The sequence below is a fragment of the Triticum aestivum genome, chromosome 4B (assembly GCF_018294505.1).
Source record: "Triticum aestivum cultivar Chinese Spring chromosome 4B, IWGSC CS RefSeq v2.1, whole genome shotgun sequence".
Taxonomy (NCBI): Eukaryota; Viridiplantae; Streptophyta; class Magnoliopsida; order Poales; family Poaceae; genus Triticum; species Triticum aestivum.
In genome coordinates this window covers 362,042,260-362,051,787 of record NC_057804.1, presented here as the reverse complement: position 1 = coordinate 362,051,787, position 9,528 = coordinate 362,042,260, and positions in this window count along the sequence as shown.

Genomic DNA, 9,528 nt, shown 5'->3' with positions numbered 1-9,528 from the left:
TGAGACTCTTTATACCAGCCTAAGGCAATCACAATCAATCATTTGAAGGAGTTTGAAAGAATGACATACTCGGACTAGAATGGATGATGTGGACTACCTTGTTGAAGACAATGCAATGGATGATTTTGCTTATCATCGAAAATGGATGGGACCCATGGTAGGACCACTTTTGAAGATGATCCTAAACAAAAATTACTGAGAGGGCAGCCCATGGGAATTGGCACAATGGCGGTGCAAGCTGGGAACAAAAAGCAACTGTTGGGAATGTTCCAACCATCATATCTGCGTGAGATTCAGATCCGATTGGTGATAGGATACTTCCGACTCAGCATGTCCGGAAAGAAAGGTTGCAACACAAATCGACGAGATGACGTTGCGAGATTCTCGGAATATGAACTACGATAGCAAGCTCCAAAATATGAGCTGGTTCTGCTACATACATGTGAGCATGTTGTCCAAGACAAGAATGACCACATAGTAGTCTTATAATAAAACACTATCGAGTTCTGGTCGGGAACCATCATTAAGGATTTCGAAGTCCTTACGCAAGTCCATGGATTAGATCCCAAGCATAGACTTCTTTTCCTTGAACAAGTCAATCAGTGGCTTGGTGTGCTAGGGAATACATATGGAGTGGAGGTAATTAATCTACCAAACCATAGAATACATTCGCACATGCATAATTGACTTGGGATGGTACTAGAGGAAATAAAAACAATCTTTCTCGAACTCATGGCGGCAACTTGCACCCAATGCACATGAATTCGAGGAAGTCACTTCTTCCATCCAAGCATAGGCTTCATGAACGGAACACGAAGGCATTGCTTACAAAGTTTCCAACACTAGGTTGATGTTCAACATGAATCATGGGGGAGACAAAATGCTGCTGATGGGCTCAACAACAACTCATTGGAATTTCCATATCACTGGACTTCCACCATCATGTGAACACGGTGATAGCATTGGTCAGACCAAAAGATGTAATGGTGTATGCTCGAGGGTTCAACCACGAATAAGACAACATTACGAGCATCGTTGGTTCTGACTTGATTTGAGGATAGCCCACACCCAAATCAAAGGTTGGACAAGATGATAGGTCCATTAACTGATCACGAGGGTCAGTCGATGAAAATATCAACTTTCTTCAACACACACATAGAAAGGATATCCCTTTGAAATGAACTAAGTCAGGTAAGCTTTTATCCTCCAACTCTCCAAGTTGTTGTTTAGCTTAACCAACTGGCTCAGGGTATCCAACACGGATTCTTGGAGAAAGGGTGGTTTCGAAAACCAACTTGGTCACGAGCTCAACATAGCGGTCAGGTGCCAACCTGGTGATACTTCCGAGAAGATAATCGGAAAATCACGAACCACCGATATATTATTAAGCTCGGGAACAATCTTGCTTCTAAGGGCAAGACGAAATGATCAAATAAGCAAGGGATGGGCATAGCCCTAACTCATTGATCGAAAAGTGCACCGGAAGTAAGGACTAGGTAGCACGATCAATCTTAAAATGATGATTCCATAACCAACACACTGAGAATGAGATTATCGTCCATTAATCACTATGCAACATGGTTGCTAGGAATATAGATTTCACACACCACGATTCACTTGTCAGCACTCCGGTTGCGACAACACGGAACCGAGGAATGAGTAATGATGGCAAGAAGTATTACTACGTCAAGAATTCCCAAGGGCCGGTGCAATTCTCATGAAAATCCTGACATAAAGGGGGTAATACTCCAGGGTGGAACAGAATCAAAAGCTGGATTGGCATTTTGATCTGCAAATACAACTACTTTGACCCAATCCTAGATATGGATGAGTTACTGGAGTTTGTTTCTCCTAGTCACTTCCGAAATAGAATGGCTTGACGGACTACAAGAGTTATAGGCATCGATGAACGAAGGCACGCATACTCTTGACTATCAATTGATAGACGAAGGTCAGAAAACAACTAAAAAGAGCAACTCAAAGGAACATATAATTTTCTGAGTTGTGGATGCATAGATTTGTATGTCGAGCGAAGCTCAACATTTCTTCCAGATAACCCATGCGGAAAGGGTAGAACTGGCAGATTCACAATTATGAATGGAGAACTCCTCAAGAGTACTCTGATTGTGATCCTTCGGTTCAGCGAGGAACTTCTGCCATAAGCAGTTCATAGTATTTGGAAGAAGGAAATACCACGGACCTCGAGGACTATTGCAAAGTTACTAATATCCTAGAGGAACTAGCAAACACTATCAACATGAGGTAAGTAGGGTGATTCTCGGGTTCAAGAACCCAGGAATAGAATACCTACTACTAAATGGCATCACATGATGCTTTCGAGAATAATGGCCAGAATCATCACACTAGGACACAAATCATGGCTAGATTACTAGATGATCCCCTAAGACACCTAGGGTCATAATAATAACTCCAACATATATGTCGAGGTAATAGAATACCTCAACTCAGTGTTTAGTGTGGTTAACCTGGCCAGAAAGGTCATCGAAAACAGAGGGAAGGATTTTGCAATTGCTTCAGATTATTTAGAAACCTGGGATGACTCAGATAACATAACGGCTATAAATGCTCAAAAGATTTGAGACATCCTGCAAAAATGGTGGCATAACCACTCAGAAGCACAATAACAAGGTTCCAAGACCATCTATGAACACACAGAGATAGTAGGAACTGAACTGAGGTCTAAATCCATCAATCCCAAGAGTCTATGGATTAGTAACACGTGATCCTAATAGAAAGAAGAGAAAACCTAGTTCCTTAACCCCGTAGTCAAGATAAGATGACTCCGATCAGAAGGGCATAAGGTATAAGGAGTAAAAAGGGCCTTATGTTCCATCCCACAATCAATTCCCTTACATAACTAAAGGATTTCTAGACTCAACTTCGACCAGTTTGGCTTGGTAATCCTACAAGCAGTCAAGCTCTGATACCAAAGTTGTCAGGACCCCGATCCTAAGTCACACCGATCTAGCATGTAACACATCATATCACTTTGCAGCCTCACGCACGGTATTCCCACGGGTGCCACCTTACCTGGCCCGGGACTATTTGCGCCTTTTGGCTCACGTATATGATAGTGCCGCTAGCATCCATATGACAAAGAACCCAGGCTGACATGGCTAGTCGTGAACCCAAAGTGGCACTAACTTACAGGGACAGACATACATGACCCAACAACGAACATGTCGGTCATCAGCGAGTGAATCCGGGCTGTAGCAACTGGGCTAGCAGGACTCCGGTAAACCGGGCTGTAGCAGGCTAACAGGACTCCGGTAGACACCGCGTGACATTTCCCCGAAGGGACAGACACAAGAACGAAGAAGGACACATGCCGGCCAGCCTAAGTATTCCAGAGCAGTAGCAAGCTACCAAGGCTCAGTGGAAGCACTAGGAGACATTTCCCGGTAAGAGAGGCTACCAAGGGTAAACAACTAGATAGTCAGATCCCACACATACCAAGCATTTCAATAACATAGACACAATATGCTCGATATGTGCAAATACAACATGGCATCACAACATGACTCTACAACTCAAGTATTTTATTCAATAGGCTCTGAGGAGCGAGATATTACAAGCATGAGTCTCATGACCCAACATTCAGAGCAAACAAGTCAAGCACAAGCAGAAGCTTAACATGTCTGAGTACAGACATCTACAAAAGAAAAGAGCTGAGAAGCCTGACTGTCTATCAGATCCTGCCGAGGGCACAAGATCGTAGCTGAGGTAACAAGCTAAACGTCGAAGTCCAGATGGAACTACTAGCGAGACTGAAGTCTCTCTGCAAAAACATAAATTAAGCAACGTGAGTACAAATGTACCCAGCAAGACTTACATCAGATCTATCTACATATGCATCAGTATCAACAAAGGGGATGGTGGGGTTTAACTGCAGCAAGCCATCTTTGACTCGGTGGCTATCCTGAACTACGACTGCAAGTAACTCTTTGAGATGGCGCACACGAGTCCACATATTCACCATATCAATACACCACTATGGATCCGCTACCGTCTCCCTACGAGAACGCCATCCATAGCACTCACGCTTATCTTGCGCATTTTAGAGTATCCACTTTCACTTGTCTATGAACTGTATAGGCAACCCAGAAGTCCTTTAGCATGGACACGGCTATTCGAATAGATCATATTAACCCTGCAGGGGTGTACTTCTTCACACACACTCTCACCACTTACCGCCGTTTACACGACATGTACTCGGCAACCTTCAAGCGGAAGCCAGCGAGGGTGTCGGCCACGACCTGACTAACCACACAAGTCTCTCGTCCAGGTTTATCGCCTATTTGGGTTCCATCCGCAAGAAGATCCAGCTGGGGTGTCGCTCACGGCCCCAAACAATGTGTGCAGGGTTCCGAAGCCCACCGTCCGGGTGCCACTTGGTACACCGGGCCACTGTGCCTAGTCTGTCCCAAGCCCACCTGTATTGGGTGCCACTTGGTAGACTACTAACACTACCTACAAACACCAGAAACTAGTTGCAACCCACCATGTACTCCTACATGGCCTCTCACCGCTACCTTTCCCAAATCGTGTTCACACACTTAGCTCACACACAGTAGGACATGTTCACACACCTCTGATTCATCCCCGATGAATCAGACCTGACTCAACTCTAAGCAATAGCAGGCATGACAAAAAAGCATGAATGAGTAGGCACATCAGGGCTAAAACAACTCCTACTCATGCTAGTGGGTTTCATCTATTTAATGTGGCCATGACAGGTCATGCAGAGGAAAGGGGTTCAGCTACCACAGCATGTAACAGATGAATCGTTGTTGTCCTAATGCAGTAAAAGAGAGCAGAAGCGAGAGAGTGGGATTGTATCGGAATGAACAAGGGGGTTTTGCTTGCCTGGCACTTCTGAAGATAGCATTGAGTCTTCATGAGTGTCAACGATCACAACGTCGGAACATCGTCTACCGAGAGGGGACAAATACCGGCAACAGAGAAGGAAACACAATCAATGCAATGCACAATATGATGCATGCTTGTGACATGGCAATATAAGTGTGTTGGCCTAATGCAACTACAACCAGATGGATTTGGGTCATATTGAACCAAAGGTTCAACCCCAAATTTAAATTATGAATTCAAATAGTGCCTTATCATGTTTTGCACTAAACATCAAGGTTAAGTTGTTTAAACATGCATGAAACAAGTGCAGAGGGATAGATTGGATTTTTCTGATCATTTTTCATATATAACTTATTTCATTATGAGTTACGGTAGAATTTATATAAATTTTTGAAGTTAGCACTATTTTCTGGAATTTCCTAAATAAGAATAAATCCAGAAAAGGATTTACTGCGTCAGCCTGGCGTCTGTATGACGTCAGCGGGTCAAAGGCACCAGCCTAGGTCAAACCTGACGTCTGGGACCCACATGTCGGTGTAACAACTAACTAACAGTGTTAGTTAGTGTTAGGTTAGCACTAACCTAGGTTAATTAGGGCCTAGGCCCACATGTCAGTGGCTCATCTAAATAACTATGTTAATTTAACACTAATTAAACCTAATGCCAAAATAAGGACGGGCCTGGGGAGGTCAAACCCCTGGTCAGCGGTCAAACCTGTCGGCGGCTTGACTCCGGCGAGGCCCGAGACGACGGCGCGGCTCGGAAAACGCCCATAGGGCACGGACGAGGCCATTCTTGGGCTCGTTGGAGAGCCCTTGAAGGCGCGCGTCGAGGGGTGGTGGAGGCCGAGCCTATGGTGGCCGAAGCCGACGAAGGCGAGCTCCAAGGCGGCGGCCGGAGTTCGGGCAACGACGGGTTCAGTGCTTCGGTGCATGGGAGGAGGGGCTGGTGGGTGCTACGGGCTCCTCGGAGTGCACTGAGTGCAGTGACGTGCTCGGTTTGGACGGAGGCGAACCAAAACGACGACGGCGACAAGTCCGGCACCGGTGATGTCTCGGTCTCCACGGAAACAAGGGCTACGATGAGCTAATGGACATGGGAGTAGGGGGGATCGGTAGAGGAGCTCACGGAGAGTGCAGAGGTGGCCTTGGCGTGCTCGGGGAAGCACCGGAGCGAGCGGGGTGGCGAGAGGGATCTCCGGCGGCCAGCAACGAAGATGATGAAGATGGCGTCGATGCAGGGCCTCCGGCGAGGCGTGGCTGGACGGGGAGGACGAGGGAGGCGTGGCGATGCTCGTGGACACGTCGGGGAGGCGAGGGGAGCACAGAGGCTGCGTCTACGGCATACGGCTGTGGCGAGCTCTGCTCGGGCAGAGAGGGAGAGAGAGCAGAGGAGGGGGAAGAGGTCGGGAGAGAGTGAGAGAGTTCCAGGGGGTTGCATGTCGGCGTCCAGGGCATCGAGAAGCTCAGCGGCAAGCAGGAGGTGGCGGAGCGTGTGCTCGCGTGTGGTGGCCACGCGCGCGCTGTCCTCCTGGCGGGAGGTCGGTGATGACTGGCAGAGGCCAGTGGGCTGGGCCTCTGCTGGGCTGTGGTGGGGCGCCAGGTAAGTGGCCCAGGTAAGCTCTCTCTCTGTTTTTCCTATTTTTAGGTTCTGTTTTCTATTATTCTGTAGTTTTTAGGGCTTTACTAAAAATACCAGAACGTTTTCAAAAATCCTGAAGATAATTGTGGGCTTTGTTTGGATTATTCCTAATAGCTCTCACTTAAGTTCAGAACTAATTGAGCACTTAAAATAATATATAACATTTAAATGCCCAATTGCAAATAGCATATGATTTAATTCAGTGACCTTATGTGTCCTAGAAAATTGTGCACCATTTTTGTTAGAGGTTCTGGACCGAGGCAAAGATGATGAACATTTTAGAAGGGCATTTCAGGTTCATTGGAAAAGGTTTTAGTAAACCCTAATTGGTTTAAGGGGGGGTGCTGGGGGTTTTTTCATCCCCATTTCATATTTAAGAGAAAATTTAAACATGATGCATGGAAGCTAATGCAAAGACAAGCAAGGCCTGAACTGGGGCTGTGACAGTTTCATGCCAATATTATTCAACTTTTACATACTTTTGGCAACTTTTTATATGATTTATTTGGACTAACTTACTTATCTAGTGCCCAGTGCCAGTTCTTGTTTGGTGCATGTTTTTGTATTGCAGAAAATCCATATCAAACAAAGTCCAAATGTGATGCAACACAACGGAGAATTATTTTGGAATATTTGTGAATTTTAGGAGTTGGAATGACCGCAAATGGAGGCCCACACGGGCCACGAGACACCAGGGCGCGCCCCAGGCCCCTGGCGCATGGTGGTGGGTGCTGCTCACCTCATACGTCGGTTGGAGCTGTACTTCAGGCGCAAGGAAGCTTATATCTGGAAAAAAATCGTGTAAAAAGATCAGCACAATCGGAGTTACGGATCTCCCGGAATATAAGAAACGGTTTTTGGCCAGATCTGGGGAGTGCAAAACAGAAGAGAACAGAGAGGGAGATCCAATCTTGGAGGGGCTCCTGCCCCTCCACCGCCATAGAGGCCATGGACCAGAGGGGGAACCCCCCTCCCATCTAGGGGGTGATAACCCACAAGTATAGGGGATCGCAACAGTTTTCGAGGGTAGAGTATTCAACCCAAATTTATTGATTCAACACAAGGGGAGCCAAAGAATATTCTCAAGTATTAGCAGTTGAGTTGTCAATTCAACCACACTTGGATAACTTAGTATCTGCAGCAAAGTATTTAGTAGCAAAGTAGTATGATAGTAATGGTAACGGTAACAGAAGTAACCATAGCAGTTTTGTAGTAATTGTAACAGTAGCAACAGAAAAGTAAATAAGCAAAGCACAATATGTGAAAAGCTCGTAGGCATTGGATCAGTGATGGATAATTATGTCAGATGCGGTTCATCATGTAACAGTTATAACATAGGGTGACACAGAACTAGCTCCAGCTCATCAATGTAATGTAGGCATGTATTTCGAATATAGTCATACGTGCTTATTGAAAAGAACTTGCATGACATCTTTTGTCCTACCCTCCCTGGCAACGGGGTCCTAATGGAAACTAAGGGATATTAAGGCCTCCTTTTAATAGAGTATCGGCCAAAGCATTAACACATAGTGAATACATGAACTCCTCAAACTATGGTCATCATTGAGAAGTATCCCGATTATTGTCACTTCGGGGTTGTCGGATCATAACATATAATAGGTCACTATAGACTTGCAAGATAGGATCAAGAACTCACATATATTCATGAAAACATAATAGGTTCAGATCTGAAATCATGGCACTAGGGCCCTAGTGACAAGCATTAAGCGTAGCAAAGTCATAGCAACATCAATCTCAGAACATAGTGGATATTAGGGATCAAACCCTAACAAAACTAACTTGATTACATGGTAAATCTCATGCAAGCCATCACCGTCCAGCAAGCCTATGATGGAATTACTCACGCACGGCGGTGAGCATCATGAAATTCATGATGGAGGATGGTTGATGATGAAGACAACGACGAATGCCCCTCTCCGGAGCCCTGAACGGACTCCAGATCAGCCCTCCCGAGAGAGATTAGGGCTTGGGGGCGGAGCTAGCATTGTGACGGTGATGTTCATCAACAATCTTGCTACCATCAACACCAACTCTCTCCCCCTCTATGCAATGGTGTAACACCCCTTCTCTCTGATGTAATCTCTACTTAAACATGGTACTCAACTCCATATATTATTTCCCAATGATATTTTGTCACGATCGGCTTTTCAATAAAATGTTTATTGATAAAACCGATCTTTTAAACCCAGTATAGGAAAAGTCATCCTTTCTGGTAGACAAAAGCTTGATAAACAGAGAACCAGTAGCATCGAATATATTACAGGGTTGAGCTGAGGCTGCTCAACAATTTATTACAAACTCGCCAATATCTTACATATGGGCGGTTATGACACAGGGGTGTGGTGGCATGCTACTAGCTCGAGGAAAAGTGGTGGTGGATAACTTGACTTCTACAGGCAGCTCATGGAGCGTCGAGGTGAGGCTCGATGAATTTATTTCGGGGTTGCAGAAGCGGATAATACAATGACCAAGACAGGATCGCACGGGACTGACTGGGACTCCTCTAGGCGTCGGACTCGCTATCAAACTCTTCATCCATGAGATCGCCTTCATCAACATCTGGCCAAATCAACAAGCCAGGTGAGTACTTGAAAGTACTCGCAAGACAGTTCGGACAAAAGATATAATCAATGAATGCATGAATGCGTCATGGACAAAGGATGATGCTCATATAACAACAGTAATATTGTAGGACTTGATAAATAAAATAAATAACTGAAAACCGATAGGGTGTCTGGAGCGACGCCTCGAAAGGTAAATAAATAAAATGCGTGCCGCAGTCGGGCGTCTAAGCGACACCACATAAAGGGCTTAAAAGAAATACCACAGTCGGGCGTCTTAGCGACACCACATAAAGGGCTTTAAAAGAAATGCCACAGTCGGACGTCTAGGCGACATCACATAAAGGGCTTTAAAAGAAATGCCACAGTCAGACGTCTGGGCGACATCACATAAAGGGCTTTAGAAGAAATGCCA